Below are 18,083 nucleotides of genomic sequence, written 5' to 3'. Positions count from 1 at the left end.
ATGATGATGGTTAAATTAAAGTACATCTTGCCATGTAAAATAAAACAGATGGTATCAAAATCAACCTTATGTAAAAGCCTTAGAAGGGTCAGTTTTGCAATGGAGACGGGGTTTTAACAATATTCCAGGACTGGCTGAGGCTGTGGTGGAGGGGACCGATGTGACACCTCTTCATGAGGTGTAGAAATCCTAGCACCGCCCCTGAGAACATATAGTAGGCTCTGCTTTCAAAGAGTAAAATGAAATATTGTCTCAATTATGCTTGAACTGTAGAGGGGCGCAGATGTCCCTATTGTTTCTCCCATCCCACATCCTCCTGAACCGTCCCTCATTATTGCCTTCATTACCGGCGCCATCGATATGGCAGGCAGCTGCCAGAAAACCTGGATGTATCTACAACTCATCATCCAAACAACAATTAATCATCCGCCCAGCAATTACACACCTTCCACAATACCTCTCATTGATTTTAAACATGCTTTCTCTGTTCCATTCCTGCCCAAGAGGCTCCTGTGAGCGAGGCTGCAGCGCACCGCAGGCCATGCAAAGCAATCTCCTCCTGCTCCATATATCCTCTGGACTGGAACTGTGTTTTTGATCACAAAGATGATGGGGCAGGTGTTTTGCTATGGCTTCATGTCAGTGAGAGGGCCTGGTGCCATCACGCTCCTATCTCCAGGCATGGCAGCAGAGCTGTGCTATCAGACAGTCTCTTTTGTTCAGCTCCTAATTGGGGTAATTTATTGTCCTAACAGGCAGAGCAGCTGTGGCTTTACAGCGTAGCACCAATTAAATCCAGATGCTAGCATGAAAGGACGGGTCTGAACGTGACTGGGGGACCAAGCACTGATATTAACTCAGATCGCTGTGAGATGAATGAGACACGCTGTGATGAGAGATTCTCCTCAATGCATCGCTATCTCGCTGATATGGAAAATTCTGATGAGAAAACAGTAGCAATCTGATCTCAGGCGGACGCCATGCATTATTTCTAATAATGGATGCAATTATCTGAAAGATTAAAGTGAGAAACAAAAATCTGCAGGGACACCGATCAGCCATGTTGGTACTGTTATCCACAGTTTACTACATTAGAGTGATCAGAAATATTCACTTTAATATTATAGATATGAAAAACAATAATATTGCTACATATATTCTGATACCTTGGCAATAAACGTAGACATACACCTAATACTAAGGGGTGATTGTAGGTACTGTAAGGCACTTGTATTCATCCAGAATGGTGACAGTTTGGGTTTTAGAGTTCAAGATGTTTTTGCATGTGCCCTGTCCGGCCTCAGTATCAATTTTATTCACCAAGAAGCTCCGCCATTGACTGTCTACAGCAGTGGTAGCCTCTCATGTCAAGAGAAGCATACATGTGCAACGTCATCTTATCTTGTCACTCTGATTAACCAGTCCTGAATGTGACAGAACATAACATTCCTCCTTGTAAAGTCCTACCCTTCTCAAACACCTTCTATGGGAGCTTTAACAGATGGATGTGAAATATATCCATGCAAGGGATATGTGAAAACAGTCGATCTGGAATGTCAGGTTAGCAACCCCAAGCCAGTTTTTAATGTTTTTGGTCTACCTGTATTGTTAATGCAGAAATTCCTGTGTAATCTCAATCTCAATCAACTCAAGCATCAACTTTTTTCAGGATTTGTGTAAGGGTGTCACATGAATGTATCAAAGGTTAAATGGTGAGACAGACCAAGTAAAAGAATGAAACAGACATTAAATCTCATAGAGCTTTACACAGATCACACCCAGATCAACAAATTCACATCTGCATTTAGTTTCCACAGGCGTTGTCTATCTCTGTATAAGTATACATATTCTTAAGGAACAATATGTTTTCTCAACCATTATTAACAGAAATATAGCATGGCTGAGGTATCATAAGGTATTTAAATTTTAATAACCTTATACAGAACTCTGCTTCTACTTTTTGTAACAAGAATCCGGGGGACACCGATCAGCCATTATGCAGGTGCTGCTGTTGCAACCCACACTACAGCACCTTCACTGGAGTCAGGTTGTCATCAAACTAGAGCATTATCAACATAACTACGTAAGCTAATGTAGCTACGTAAGCTTTATCTATGTTAATGCAGCTCTGCAGCTGCATTAATGCATCCGGTTTATTCGGCTAAATACAAATTTTGATATCAGGTTTTGCAGGTCCGGTTAGTTACTTCTGGGGTAAAAGGCTTTAAGTTTGAAGGAATATGTTAAGTTTTACAGTCATTTAGGCTGTCCCTAACCCACCCTACCTTAATCCTTACCTTATTTTTGTTTTTTGCAAATTTTTTTGCAAAATAACAATTACAATTTTATTCAGTAGTATCTCCACCATGGCAATGGTGCAAAATAAAACTGCAGTAGCAGAATCCCTGACAGCGATGGTGTCTGACAGAGGTGGTCTGCAGAGTTAGGCGTCTGAGAGTGACGGTCTGAGCCAAACCATCTTGGCGAACGTTGAGTTTTATTACCAAACATCATGCAGAAATTTGACCACTGTTTGTGTTGGGTTCATTAATCTCCTTTGCCATTCTACTATGTGACCACTTTTAAAAGTTTCAGTGTGTTTCTATATTACCATAATTAAAAGAATATCAATACATATCATTTGACATTAATAGGTATCTAAGTATGAAGATTTTGACAACATTATAGTTAGCTCTATTTCTAATTTTGAAACTGAAATCTGCAGAAACTTGTCAGCCATGGTGCAGGTACTGCTACTGCAATGCAATCCACAATTACTCTACTGGTCGAGGGGTGTCAGAGGACTACACATTTGAACTTTGATATGATACTATCAAAAAATTTGATCTTTTTGTACATGTTTTGAAACAATTGCAAAAGAAATAGAATTCTTAGGAAAAAAATAATTGGCAATTTCTTAATTGTAATGATAAAATTGCAGACAAACTCTTTTGCATCGTCTTTAATGGACAAAAACATTTCCAACATTTTGGTACTGAAATATTTTGTGTAATTTGGACAGTGTGCAAAAGTTTCCTTGCTATTTTTGGATACATTAATTCCCTCCCTTGTATCTGTTTTATGAAAAACATTTTTTTTTTTCTTTTTTTTCTTAACCATCACTGAAATAACAGACTGTGCTGTTTTATAACATTTGCTGTCAAGGGCATCAAAGTATGGACAGAGGATCAGGTGAATATGAGCGGAAGATCTAGGGAATATGAGGGAGCAACTGAAAGAAACCAGGTCGCCGCGTAGATTTCTCCAGGGCAGGGATAACCCCGACATACTGCTCTTGGCCCGGCTGCCTCTTCAGCCTGGGCTCTTTAGACGAAGAGCCCCGGGGACAGACACAAATGTGAGCAACGCAGAGGATGGAGGGAACGAAGAGGTCACCACCTCAGAGCTGCAGCGAAGAGGGAAACAGCAGATCCACAGCGACTCCTTTGGCCTCAAATTCAAAGTGAAAAAAAAAAGACGAGGAATAATGAGAACAAGCTGGCCAGGTTCTTCTTCTTTTGTTCATTTGTCTTCTCTGTGAGCTTTTAATGAAGTGTTTGTCCGCTCTGCCTCTGTTTACTCTTAATGGAGGCTGTTTGTTGATGTAATGTGCTCAGCCTACAAGTTCAACATCTTAATGACTTACACATTATACGTTTTTCACACATCCTGACATGCTGCTTTGAATCTGCAGAAGTGTGTATTTTATCTTCATCAGAAAGTGTTGTGAAAGTACAGCAACACAAAGTAAAGCAGGAAATACTAGAACAACATTCACACTGCTTGTACTTGATGCTGAAATAAAACAGATATAAAAAATAGTTCAATAAAATCTGTACATTTTTAATTTTTCTATAAGTCAAACATTGGGATATAATTGCATGCGCTTTATTTTATAAACCTTGCAAAGCCAATAAACTGGCCAGATTCCATGTCTGTCATCAGGCAACTCAATCTGGCAAGTAGTCAAACTGAGAGGAGAAAGCAGCATCAGCTATGGTAATGCTTTCATTATACTGCAAACCAATGGCAAAAACAACAGCTACCACACGCTGCTATAGCAGTAGTTTTATCAAAACTGTACATTTCTTTATGAAAAAAGGAGGAAAATATGTTTTTGCTCTTCCCCTGTGTCTAGAAGGTCCAATCACTGGTTAATCAGTATTCCTGGCTACCATTACACCATGAAGACAAAAGACACCTATGACTAGTCTGAGGGAGTTACAAGCTTCAGCAGCTGAGATGGGAGAGCAACTATGGTTCTTCACCAGTCAAAGCTTTATGGGAGAGTGACAAAGGGAAAGACGCTGTTCAAGAAAAATCATCAAAACCATTAAATCTTTCTTCTTTGGTCTTATTAGACCAAAATGGTGCTTTTTGGGGCATCAGACCAGATGCCAAGTTTGGCGGACACCAAAGACTGCACATCACAACGAACACACCATCCCCACTGTGAAGTAAGGAAGTGGTGGCAGCATCATGCTGTGGGGATGCTTCTCAGCAGCTGGCCCGGGAAAGCTTGTTAAGGTAGAGCACCGGTGTCAAACTAAATCGCAGCAGGGGACGGATTCTGGATTCAGAACTAACCTGAGGGCCTAACAGGGTCACCTTTTTATCCATAAACTGTCAACCTCATTTCACCAGTACTAAAATATGAAAAAACAAAACAAAACAAAAAAAACTTAGCACTAATGATAAATGATTTTGACATTTAAAAAGTTAAAAAGATAAATTTAAAGGCCCCTAATCGGGGAAAAGTACATTTATTGGTTCAAAAAGGTCAAACCATTTAATTAATATAAAAAAATGTTTTTCAATAGCAAATATATTAGAAAGAAAGTCAAAATCATGATTTTAAAAGGTCAAAATATGAAATAAAATTTGTAATCATGAAATTTAAAGTTAAAATATGATTCGAAATTTTAAATTGTCTAAAAGGCCGAACTATGGGATAATGAGGTCAAAGTTTGGAGTTGAAAATATGAGTAACAATACAAAATAATTGGTTAAAAAGGTCAAAATATGACTTAAAAAGTAGAATAATGAATCTTAGAGATCTAAATATTACATGAGAAGTCAAAATTATGAGTTGAAATGCTCAAAGTATGAAATTAAAAGTCAAAATCCTAAGTATGAGTCCTAATTGTGAGATGCTATATTGAAAATGTGAAATTTAAACACAAATTAATTTCTTTTCCCACATTCCTGACTTCTCATTTAAATAATTTTACTCCTTACTTTTTCAGATTTTATGTAAGTCATAAAGGATAGGATATCTTAAATCATCAAGAATAAGTTCAAATTTTTATACTTGAGAAAATCTGCAGACCTCATGCTGATGGACCAGTTATAACAGAAATATTAGATCATCTTGCGGGCTGGATTTAACTGTTCCACAGGCCGGATTTGGCCCCCAGGCCTTGAGTTTGACACCCGTGAGGTAGAAGGTAAAATGAATGTAGCAAAAAGTTATGTGTAATTATTCAGTATGCAAGAGAGCTACGCACAGACCCAGTACAGTTTTGTTAAACTTATATTTTATGTCATTTCGCCATGCTAATTACTGTAATGATAACATAAACCAAAAATCTTCTTTTATGCTGAGAAAGATTGCACATATGAGCTACCTTTTTTTTTAGAGCAGTGAAGAAGAACTCTTAGGAGGTGTGTAATGGAGCAAGAAAATGTTGGGAATTTGGCAGCATTTTACATTTTTAAGTCTTATGAGTAAAACAGTGACATGTATGGTATGCAAGGCTGTGATTTCTAAAGCTTATCTGATGTATTGTCCAGTAATACAGAGCAACATCTCTGTTCAGTACAATAAAGAGGTAAAAAGGCAAAGTGAAGAACGTTTCACGTATAAAGGTATGGTAATATTCATCCAACACCTCACCTAAAGGCTTTCTCCTCTTAACAATAATAATAATAATTAAAAAAAAAAGTAGCAGTTGATGGACTCAAATGTCTCTGAAGCGCCGTCCTCCATTAGAATTCACTCGTGGCTCGGAGCTCCTCTGAATCCCATTACTTTCCTCTCCTTACATCTGACTTCAAACCCTGAAGACAATATAAAATACCTGTTTGCTGTAGCCTTGACAACAGTGGCTCTGATACGTCTTCTCCACAGCCTTTCTGCCCCCTTCTCCTTTTTAATTCTCGGAGACATAGTCGGACTGTCTTTAAGAGCAGAGGGCCGTGAGCGGCGCCACTGGATGGCAGGAAACCTCCATGCTTTATGAGGATAAAGCGCTCTGACCCAATTAGTTGTCTTTGTTAAATAAAACTCCACCGGCCCTCGTTTAAATCGCCACGTACCCCTCCTCCCCTCACACTCCCTCCTCCCCTGCTTGTGTTTTTACAGCACAAAGTGATTACAGATTTAATTAGCTGAGGACCTTGCTTCAGGGAGACTCCTAAATCCATATTGATATTTCTGCAGAGTTCAGAGATAGAGGCCAGAGCTCTGCGATGATGACTTACGAGGGAGGCTGAAGAAAAACATAATGAAAAGATGATTTGCAACTTTGGCCCACTCCTGTTTACTTTTTCCCCCGGAGGCTAATCATTCTGTAGCAGGATGATGAGGAGAATTATGCATAAAGAGCAGGGGGCTGATCAATGCTGACTTAATGCTCCAGCCTTGGATGTAAACAGGCCTGCTGTCAACTTCAGCAGCTTTTTCTGCTCCTGACATGTGAGGATGTTCTGCTGCTGCTGAAATTTATCAACCGTATGCACACAAACTCTGAAATACCTGGGCAACATGATAAAGATGAAGGTGAAGTAAAATCATTTCACAGTGCCATCTTTCATGACTGCCAACAGACTCATGGCAGACATGATGAAATGATTGCAGAATAAGAAAATATTTGGTAAAAGTAATGGGAACATCATGCTAAGCTAATTAAATAAGCTTTGAAATTATGATAAAACATCAGTATCAGTCAGAGAGGCAGAGTGAAGACTACTTCAAAGGTGGGAATGCTCCACATCGAACCAACAAAGAAAGTCAGCAAATATGAATTTAGATGAGCTCAGTGTTCATTTGAAAGTCAGTCTTAGTCTTAGATAAAAATGTTTTTTTTTTAATTTAGTCCATTTCAACCTTCATAGTTTTAGTCTACTTAAGCTTTGAAGAACATTCAAAAACATTTGAGTCCCATTTTAGTCCATAAAAAGTCCTTTATTTTAATCTTCACGTCAACATTTATCCACTTTGAACCATTTTAATCAGACAAATTGTTATAAAAATGCAAAACCCTCAGAGTAATGAACCACCAATACTTAAATTGACTTAAAAAACACTATGGAAATACTGACATACCTTAAATGCAGAATGGAGAAATGCAGTAGCAAAAAAAGAATGCTAACCTCTGAAATGATCTCATTTTCTGCATTAAAAGATCCTCAAATGTGATCTGATCTGAATCTAAGTCAAAGTATCGACAAACACAATGTGCTTACCCTCATACCACACAAATAATTATTATATTTGAAGTCCTTATTGAACACAGCATTAAAAAATCACAGTGCTGCTGGAAGAAGTAAGTGAACCCATGTGGCAGGAGTGTCAAACATAAGGCCCGGGGGCCCACTATCACCGATGGCACATTTACGCCTGACCCACATGATCATATTATATTTTCATTATAACCGGCCCACCGGTATGAAGTGATGAAATGAACTGATTTGTGTTTTCATTTTATATTTCCAATTTGGCATCTCACAAAAAAGGATTAAAGCTTATAGTTTCAACTTATTATTTAATATTTTGATCTTTTAGATTTACAGTTTTCAATTTTATGCTACATTTTGACCATTTCAAGTCATGATTTTCAATTTAATATCATATTTTGACATTTTAAAGTCAGGGTATTGAAGAATATGCAGTATATTTTGTTTTTTGACCTTTAAAAGTTACAATATTGAAAAATGTTTCATATTTTGACCATTTTAAACTCATGATTTTTGAATTTTAATGACATTTTGACCTTTCAAAGTAATGATATTGAATATATCTCATATTTTGACCTTTTAAACACATGATTTTTGAATTCTGAAGTTCTGAACTTTTAAAGTCATGATTTCAAATCAAATCTCATATTTTTACCTTTTAAACCTGTGATTTTGATTTTTTTGCATATGTAAACCTTTCAAACTCATGATTTCAAATTCTAACTCATATTTTGACCTTTCAAACTTATCATTTCAAATTCTAACTTAAAGCCAGAGAATAGGGGGGAGCTGAAGCAGTTCTATTAGGAATATTGGTTGAAAATTAATCCTGAATGTTGTGCAGGTCTGATCAGCAGCTACAGGAAATGCTTGTTTGAGGTTATTGCTTCCAAAGGATGTTCAACCAGTTATCAAATCCAGGGCTCACTTAACTTTTCCAGCAGCACTGTGAATGTTTCATGGCTTTTTCAATAAAGGCTTTAGATATCAACATATTTGAGTGGTATTATGTTAAGAACATTGTGTTTGTCTATACTTGTGACTTAGATGCAGATCAGGTCACATATGATGACCAATCAGTGCAGAGGGGTTCACATCCTTTGTTGCCACTGAATTGATGAATTTTGAATGGCCAACAGTTTAGCATTAATGACTTAAGTTTCAGTCTCCTCAACAAAAACCTAACTTACTTTTCAGCAACTTTTGTTTTTATTGTCTACGATTTTTTTAAGGTAGTTTTAAACCATATTCGCAGGGCATTAGTATCACCTGGGGACCTCAGGTAACTTGTAATAATCACATGGGATCTCGGTTTGCAATTGCATGTGAACCAACCATTTATTTTATTTGCAGAGTAAAAATTCAAGACCAATTTCCTACCATATTTCAGCACACACAGAGGCCCACAGGTAAGACTAATCCTGCGGGAATGGGCATCTCTGTAATTTAGGGTGTTATTTATGTGATTTTTATGGTCCACGGGGATTTTTCTACTCCTTTTTCAGATGAAAAAAAAATCTTTTTAGGCACAGCGTTTTTGCTGTTCCTCTATCAGCTTTCCTCTCAAGCGCTCGATCATATATTAGAGTTATTTAGCCGTACATTTCATGTATAACAAAATGTATATGTTAAAATGTGTCGCTTAACATGCAGGGATTAGGTTTCAACAGCTGATCTCTGCAAGGAGGGTTGTTGTGGTTAAAGATCCGACATGGAATGAAGACAGAATAGCATCAACAGTGTCAACTGTAGAACACCTACAGGTGACAAGAGCAGCTCATATTTAACATGAGATGTCCGACTCCCATACACTAGTTTAAAACCTGTATAAGAAAGGTTTGGAGTTTGAATTGAATGTCAGGGACTTTGCTTTTTAGGATTTTTCCAGCTAAGTTGCACGATATTATATGAGCAAAAACTAGGGCTGAACAATTTGGGAAAATAATCTAATTGCGATTTTTTTCCCCAATATTGCAATTGCGATTTGATATGCGATTACTCCTTAACTTTCTTTTATTCCTAAACAGGGGCTGAACAATTCTTTAAAAGTGTCCAATTCTGATGATTTTGATTCGTACTGCACATTGGATATGAATTGTTGCATTACAGAGGTTTTGTCATTCTCATATTTAATAAGAAAACAGTACAAAAATGAAGGTACGACGTTTATTAAAGACTATTTTTTTTAAAATGGCACCTAAATGATTGCATATGTCATGCATAACATCTGCTGCTGCAAAAAAAAAAGTTTAAAACTGGTAATATGACACAAATCTCAGGTCAAAGAACTATTGTACCTGTTGCGATTTGATAATTGCAGCAGTCCATATTGCAATATTATCTAATTTTCGATTAATTGCCAAGCCCTAGCAAAAACTGTGACATTAAAGGACGCATCCATAGAAGAAAAAAAGGTTGTAACGTATTATAACGCAGCTTATGTTAGAAGTCACTCTTTTTCACTGGAAACTCCCTCCCATTACACCAAAACTGTCCTGTATTCACAACAATTCCCTGATCATAAACTGCATTTAACTCTTGGTTAGGAGGAGGGAAAAATGGCATACTGGGAAATGTAGGAAGTCACGGTAGGAACCTAGGCATGAATTTTCCTATTAAATTCACATTCAGAGTAAGAGGGTTCTATTATAACGAGACAAAAAGTATCTTCAAGAGTACCAGTGAAGTGTCAGTTTTAGCATAAAAGCCCTTCGCTGACTGCTAACAAAAGCTCAAATTAAATCTTTCCAGTACAAAATGTTCAGTAGCGATTCATATTTTTTAACAGCCCATTCTCTCAGGTCTAAAAATGTAAAATCTGTGTGCTATGGGTTTTCTTTTCATCATGACTGTACCGAGCACACAGAGCAGTGCTGAGCGTCAGACCAGGGGAGCGCTGAGCTAACGTGACGGAGCCAGAGAGGAAATGAAAATGAGGAGGGAGAGTACCGAGGTGTCAGAGCCACTCGTCAAACTTCCATAGTATGAATATTTCACCACTGACACACAGCAGCTACCAGACTGCAGCGCCCAACACCGACAGAGACAAAGAAACGGAGACAAATAGATCTGATGGAGGAAAAAGGTGAGTGAAAATGATCAGATTAAATAACGTTGATCTGATCCATCAGATAGAGAGAGATAAACTCATTGATACAGTCACCATAGATGGACTGATAAATGATTATATTTGATAAGTGTCACACTGATACTGTAGGTGATAGGTTATAAAACAATGTGTTTTCAAATATAGGTAAAAAATATTTCTGGATGAATAAATGCACAACAGTAGCAAAGACAGTTGGTGAATGATAAAGATGCCCTGTATAAAGAGGTAAATGCAAAATAATGTGCAGTGCATAGGTAGGATGTAGACAGTAGGGCTGTCACGGTATACCGGTATTGACGATAATCGTGGTATTAAAAAATAAAATTTCAATATCATGTTAAAAATGTGCACGTGATTATATTGTGAATTGATCCAGTGCCACTTGAACACATTCTTTTTTCTACATCCGCCTCTGTTTTCTTCCGCCCTGCTTCGTCTCCCTCCTGTAGCACCCCAACAACCTCTCCCCCTTCCTCCTCACACACAAACGCTGACCCTCCGCAATGACACAGCAGCTGCAATACCTCCTTAGACAGGTATTTTGAGTGTAATTCATCTGCCTAAAGAGAGAACACAACATAAATAAAGTTAAAGATAAATTTGATTAATTGTCCCATTATTATTTAAATTTTTATTGATATCTTGATAATATCATTATCGTGACATTTCTATCGTGACAAAATCTGATATCGTGACAGCCCTAGTCGAAAGAGAAATGTGAAAAAGATAGGTAAATGCATGAAAAGTGGATAAATGTGTGATTGATAGATATTTGTGCCATAAATTGATGAGTGTGGTTGCAGGAAGTGGATGCTGATCAGTGTTGGGCGAGTTACTGAAAAATAGTAACTAGTTACAGTTACTACTTAATGCTAGCAAAAAGTAACTGAGTTACTGCTTTGCAAAAGTAACTAGTTACTATGAAAAGTAACTCAAACGTTACTTTTTTTGCTTCAATCCTTATTATTGTACACATCACATTTATTTGTGTTGACAGGAAATAACTCTGTTTTCATATAACATTGTAGCCATTATTATTATGTTGGAAAGTGGTGAAACAATAGAACTCAGTAGAAATGTTTCTCAACTTTTGACATGGTTAAAGCATTGGCACACCGTTTAAGAACTCTAAAATAGATGTACTCTATTGACAGTGTACAGATTAAATCCCAGCTGCTCTCTAACTTTATTTCTGCCTTACGTTCCTCTCTTGTCTTCTGTGTTTTTTCATTATTTCTCTGAAGGCAGCAGACTCTTCAGCTTATGTCAGAGTGTCTTTAACAACATACCTTGCTATAAGTCCGTTAGTGCTGCCTTGGTGACACACTCTACAGCTGGTGGTGATTTAAAATCCAGCCATGCTTGTTTACATGGAGTGGCTACTCCTTGGTCTGCCGGGCTAACATGAGCTGTAACTGGGTTAGCAGTGTTTGTAGCATCCAGCTCTCTGGAAACTAGCTTAGCTGTAGCGTGTGTTTAACTCAGTACTTTGTAAGGTTGGAATACCTGTTCTCAACAGTGGGAAAGTTTACTTCCCTGTTCTTTTTTCATCCTTTATTCCGAGGAGGGGAAAGTAATGCTGGGGTTTCCAAGACAGAGAGCTCAAACCCGAGTGCTCAGCCATGATGTGTGTGCACGCTTCAGTGCCTGTGTTTGTTTGTGTGTGTCCTCGGAGGCTCTTTTCTCTCACAGGATGCTGACGTATTTACGGTCCTGTCACATTGTCTGCCGAACCGGATGTTTTCTAACCGTTATCAACGAGTTGTCGGCTGGAAAAGTAACGAGTAATCTGTGATTTAAATTCCCAGTAATTGTAATGGTGTTAATGATTTCAAAAGAAACATGTTACACTACTCGTTACCATAAAAAGTAACGAGGTTACTGTAACACGTTACTCCCAACACTGTTGCTGATACATAAATGTGGATTGTTAAAATGCTTGGGTGAATAAATGATAAATAAATGTGCAATAAATTCAGTAAATATGCAGCTTCATACATACAGATATAGTTGAAAGCTACCAGAAGAATAAATGTGCACCAGATGTAAAGATGAATGTGCAAAACATAAATGCATGAGGACCTGATAGACAGATAACAACATATTAATGTGCAATAGAAAGGTAAGTAAATGGATCTAGATGGATACAAATAGATAAATCCATGATTAAGAGGTAGATAAATAAGTAATTGATAAATAAACGGCCAATAGAATACACTAATGAGTGTGCGATATATAAATGTGCAGTTGGATGCAAACTGAAAGTGAACAGAAGAATGAATGTGCACTAGATGTAAAGATCAATGTGCAAAGCATAAATGCAGAATAACTACATAGATGGATGACTGCACATTCATGTGCAGTAGATTGGTAGGTAAATGGGTGTGAGTAGAAATGTGCAAAAGATAAATGCATGATGAATAGGTAGATAAATATGTGATTAACAAGTGTGATGGAAAAAAACAACAATTATATATGATATACATGTGCAATCAGATAATATGCAAAACATAAGTATATAAAATCTTGTTGGTAGATAAATATCCATGCATCCATTTTCTATACCGCTTTATCCCGTTGGGGGTTGGGGGGTAGCGGTCATTGGGCAAGATGCCAATGACAAGGTGTTCAATACTTTAATGCTCAATTAGAGAAATAAGCAATATGTAGGTAGATAATAAATGCAGAAAAGATCTCCAGATAAATAAATGTGGAAAGATGAATATGCTGTGCTGTGAATGTACAGTATATTTCAGAAAATGTGCAATTTATGGATAAATTTGCAACAGATGAATATGCATCAGATGGACAAATATGGGATAGGAAGATAAATGTGTGGAAGAGAAATGTGTTATAAATAAATGAATAAATGTGTCATAGATACAATTATACGATTAAATGTGAATCAGTTGAATACATGCACAATAAATGGATGGGCAAATGTTCAGATGAATTAATGCACATTAAATTAAGAGATAAATGTGCACTATATGAATACATATAGATAGATGGAAAGAGAGAGAGATAGATAGATAGATAGATAGATAGATAGATAGATAGATAGATAGATAGATAGATAGATAGATAGACAGACAGACAGACAGACAGATAGACAGACAGACAGACAGACTTGTCCTTTCTCTTCACCCACATGAATGCCTGTCTAAGTCCTGTGTTTCAGCCAGCAGTGCTGACAGGAGGAACTCTCCACAGCTGACAGAGCTGCCTTCCTGTCTGAGAGCTCACCCACATCACTCCAGCAGTGAATACCCAGGACAGAACGAGCTGCACAACAGACTGCTTTCAATCACACAACACACCCACTCCTGCAAATAACACAGACCATACTTAAAGAGAGAAAATGTGATGTAGATAGCATGCAGCAGGAACAGAATCTCTTGTTCTGAGTTTGAAACAACAGGAATTAGACTGAAACTCAACCAACAGGAGAACTCTGTAAGCTGATACTGACATTCCCTGGAAACTAAAATTTAAAGTTTTTTTTTTTAAGTTTGCAGTAAAGACCCTCCTCCAGGACTACAAGTGCAAACTGTCATCACTATAAGCAAAGGACCTACAAGGTCCCCATAAGTGCCTATAAGTGCAAGTCAAGTCAATTACACAATGTGTAGAAAGTATCCAAACTTGCTACAGCCAATCACTTCAGCCAGCAGCCATAAAACAGGATGTAATGGCCCTGGTTATAAGATGACTCTTTCCATCACTAACTTTCAGAGAAAGACTATTTGAGGACCACATCTTGTTTTTAATATAACAACTTTATATTGAATAATTATGATACGAATGCATTGAAAAAAAGGTAGGTTGTTATTTTTAGAGAGGAGTCCGAAACAGTAAAGAGAGAATGGGGAAGAGACCTGCGGGACAGGAGCCACAGGACGGACTTATGGTAAATGGACTGGAGCTTGTGTAGCACTTTTCTAGTCTTTTGACCACTCAAAGCAACACATCGCAGGTCACACATACTCATTTACTCTTTCACTCCACATTCATACACTGTTGGCAGAGTTTGCTATGGAGAATTGGCCACAGGGCCTGACCTAACCACTAGGCCACCTGTGCCCCAAAATGTTTTGTCTTTTAGACATGACTGACCCATTTCTGTATTTTACACATGCTCCACTGCTCCACATTTCTTGCTTTGACAGAACTGGATTGGTGCAGTTTGATCAAATTTGACCAGATTTGAAATTGCTGTGGGACAGAGCCTAGATCAGTTCATGCTCTACAGAGTTGAACCAACACTGGTAGACACTGTCCATTAACTCCAACACTGAAGTCCATTTCACTCAGAATGGAGTTAAAACTACACTACAGGAGTTAAATTAACTAGTGTATGGGAATAACAGTATTGGCAGATATTGGCTAAAAAAAAAAAAGGCAAATTTCGGTATCGGCAGCTATCAAAGTTTCTGTCAATATTTACATTCGATATCTTGGCATTGAATATCAGCATTATTGACTGTAAAATTTGTCCCTATGTACTAATAGTTAAGTGGAGTTTTAGCCTGGACCAACAGACCTATGTAAATTTATTCATCCTCATTCTTTAAACTCTAAAATGGGCTGGAAAAAAAGTATTGTCATCAGATAAAAGTATAGTTACTCTGGTTTAACCTGACCTAAGTAAAAGTAAAAGTACTGATTTCAAAATGTACTAAAAAAGGGCAAGTACTCAAACACCCTACTCAATTACAGTAGTTTGAGTCAATGTAATTAGTTACATTCCAGCCTTGATTTAAAATCTAGACCCCTCATTTAATATCATTTCAGGTGTATTTAACAGTACCTCTTAAAGGCAAAGGCAAATGTGCACAACCACAGTGGTTTAAGTGTAAGTGTTTGCCATTTTAGTACATGGCAATTTTGTTTATTCTGTGTGCCTTGCAAGATCAGTAGGAGAAAATCCCCACAAAAATAAGGAGTCCTATACTTAAGAATTTTTAAATCAGAAACATGGCAACTTTATCCTGCAGAACACAGGAGTTTTTTGTTTACAGCTGCCAAAATCGATTAGTTTACAAGCCTCAACTCCAGCAGTGGCCATGACTGGAGGCGTCATGTTTTCAGGTTGTCAGTCTAAGCCTGTCTTCAGAACACTATATCTCAAGAATACTTCGACAGATTTCTGTCAAACTTTGCACAAATATTCACCCTGACTCGAGGATGAGCCAAGTCATTTTTGGAGGTCATAGGTCAAAGGTCAACACCACTGGGCATATGTGCATCCCTTGCTTAACGCAACATCTTAAGAAAGCTTTGAGGAATTATCTTTCAACTTTGCACATGTGTTCACTAAGAGCCAAGGATGAATTTATACGATTTTGGAGGTCAAAGGTCAAGATCAATGAGGTAATGTTGTCAGCACTTGCCTATAATATTTCTACCACAGAAAATAACACCACCCTTCTTCTTGACAAACCATTGAGCTTTCACTGTCCTGCATTTGGAAACTTTGTGGAAGCATGCATCCACTAGTCATAGTTTTAAAGTGTCTGTTAATCTGTTATGCAAATATTGTGCTGGATTCAAACTGAAAATGCAATAGTCCAAAGGCACAAAGCAAACAAATGAGTCAAAAAGGTAGAAGTAGACAAGAAACGTCTGCAGGGTAAAACTGCTTTTTTTTTTACAATGGAGTCTAGTGAAGAGTGAAAAGTAGGGTTTCAAGTTAACAAAAAGGCCCCTAACTGAAACAATTAAGACTTTTTTGAGTTGCTTTCTGTATTTTTTTATTACAATGACCCAAGAAATATGCTAATGTAACAGTTATTTCTACTTAGCACTGAGCTCTTGAAGCAGTTTTCTACTGAAACAGCTTGGAATTTACATTAAGATATAATGCACTTCTATAACTTTTCCTAGCGCTAACATTACGTCCTCTCCACCCTCCACACGCTGTCCAGGACAATAAAAATGCAAGAAGACTAAGTGCAGATGACTGTGCAAGGCATGTGCAGCAATAAAAACATGGTTTCATTTTGCCAGCTTGGTGTTAAGTGCTGTGTTATGATTTAAAGTTTGCCGTGCTGTGCTGATCAATAAGTCGGCATCAGATGAGCTGCAGGTTTACAGGAGCAGCGGAGAGAGAAGGAGCAGTGCAGCGGTAAATCTGACCTGAAGCACTTACTTCCACTGAGTATCCTATGGGCCATTATTGGTGGGTGTGCTCACACATCAAAGTGGCAGGGGTCTTCCAGGCTAAAAAGGAATAAGAAACAAAGGAGCATTAAATCAGAGAGAGAGACCTGGCTTCCAGCGACACACACAGTTAACACTGCAGTATGAAAGGTGTGAGGAGAGTTTAGGACCCAAAGAGAAGGATCGAGTGGAGAGACGGGGAGGAGGAGAGGGAGGGAAAGGGAGCGCGACATTGATTTTCCCCCTCTGAAGTGCCAGTTCATCATTCTGTGAGACACTCTCTATCGATCCTCCGCCTTTAGTTTGTTTGTAATTTTGGGGGCTCAAAACCGTTCACAAAGATAGATCCTCTTATATGCCACTTGGCTCCCAGATGAAGAATGGAGGGATCAAAGGATGAGTGGAGATGACCTCATTCTGCAAGGTGCTCCTCAATCAGAGGAGATACTGTTTAAAGAGGAGCCCTGGGGTAACTCTGTGTTTATTAATATAAAACACAGCTTGACTCCCACCACAAGTTACTCTTTCTGCTTTAAAGCCACATCAGCACTCTAGACCTTTTATATCTGACATCACAATGTCTGTCCCACCCCAGCCTCGACAGTCTAGACAGTGCTAGATAAATTCTACAATGCACAAATTCCCCAGGTCAATCTGTGTAGTGCACATTTTGTACAAAGAAAGTTTGACCACCTTAACTGACACTCAGTCAGGGACACTCTCGTCATACATTTTACCATTATACTGCAAAATGGATATACATTTTTACTTGGCTGAGAAGGCTCTGCTGTGTTAGTGAAACAGCAGCTAGAAACCCCCATATGGATGGATACATTAATGACAGTGTGTACTGATTACACTAAAATTAGTTCAAATGCAATAAATCCAAGTGGCATGAATCTCAATATGAGGGTGAAACAAGCTTTGTGCTATAAAGGAGGAGGCTGGGTGGAGGAGGATACGTTTTTCCAGCAGCAGCATGGTGCATCAGCATTAATGCAAGCAGGGATTAGCGAGAAGTACCACATATTTAAATGGACCGCTATGTTGAGAAAAAGAGCTGTGATTGGACATTGGAACTGGGAGGCGATAATTGTACCAATATTTACAAACTTATTTTAGCCAATACTGATGCAGATATAGTCACATTTTTATTGTAAAGAACACCAAAAGTCTTCAGTGCAAAGAGACAGTGATTCATTTTGTGATTTGTTTTGACAGAGTAGCAGTGAAGTTGAATCTTGTGGTTTTTATATGTTTGAGCCTTCAGTTTTTTATTTTTTTAAGTTACAGGACTTTAAAGACCAAAAAAAAAAAACAATCAGAAAATAAAACTAAGTTTTTTTAAATAGTG

At 37.9% G+C, this 18,083-nt stretch overlaps 1 protein-coding gene across 2 annotated transcripts in view; it reads right to left on the bottom strand.

Annotated features, from left to right (window-relative positions):
* Window positions 1-18,083, bottom strand: part of mgat4c (mgat4 family member C) — a 202,729-nt gene that overhangs the window by 100,962 nt on the left and 83,684 nt on the right. For both annotated transcript variants that reach the window (XM_041796227.1, XM_041796228.1), the window contains exon 3: window positions 16,719-16,789. The gene's annotated coding sequence lies outside the window, so the exon portion shown is untranslated. The remainder of the gene's footprint in view (window positions 1-16,718; window positions 16,790-18,083) is intronic.

The sequence above is a fragment of the Cheilinus undulatus genome, linkage group 9 (genome assembly GCF_018320785.1).
Source record: "Cheilinus undulatus linkage group 9, ASM1832078v1, whole genome shotgun sequence".
NCBI classification, from domain to species: Eukaryota; Metazoa; Chordata; class Actinopteri; order Labriformes; family Labridae; genus Cheilinus; species Cheilinus undulatus.
The sequence above is the reverse complement of the archived record's forward strand: the minus strand, read 5'-3'. Positions and strand labels throughout refer to the sequence as shown.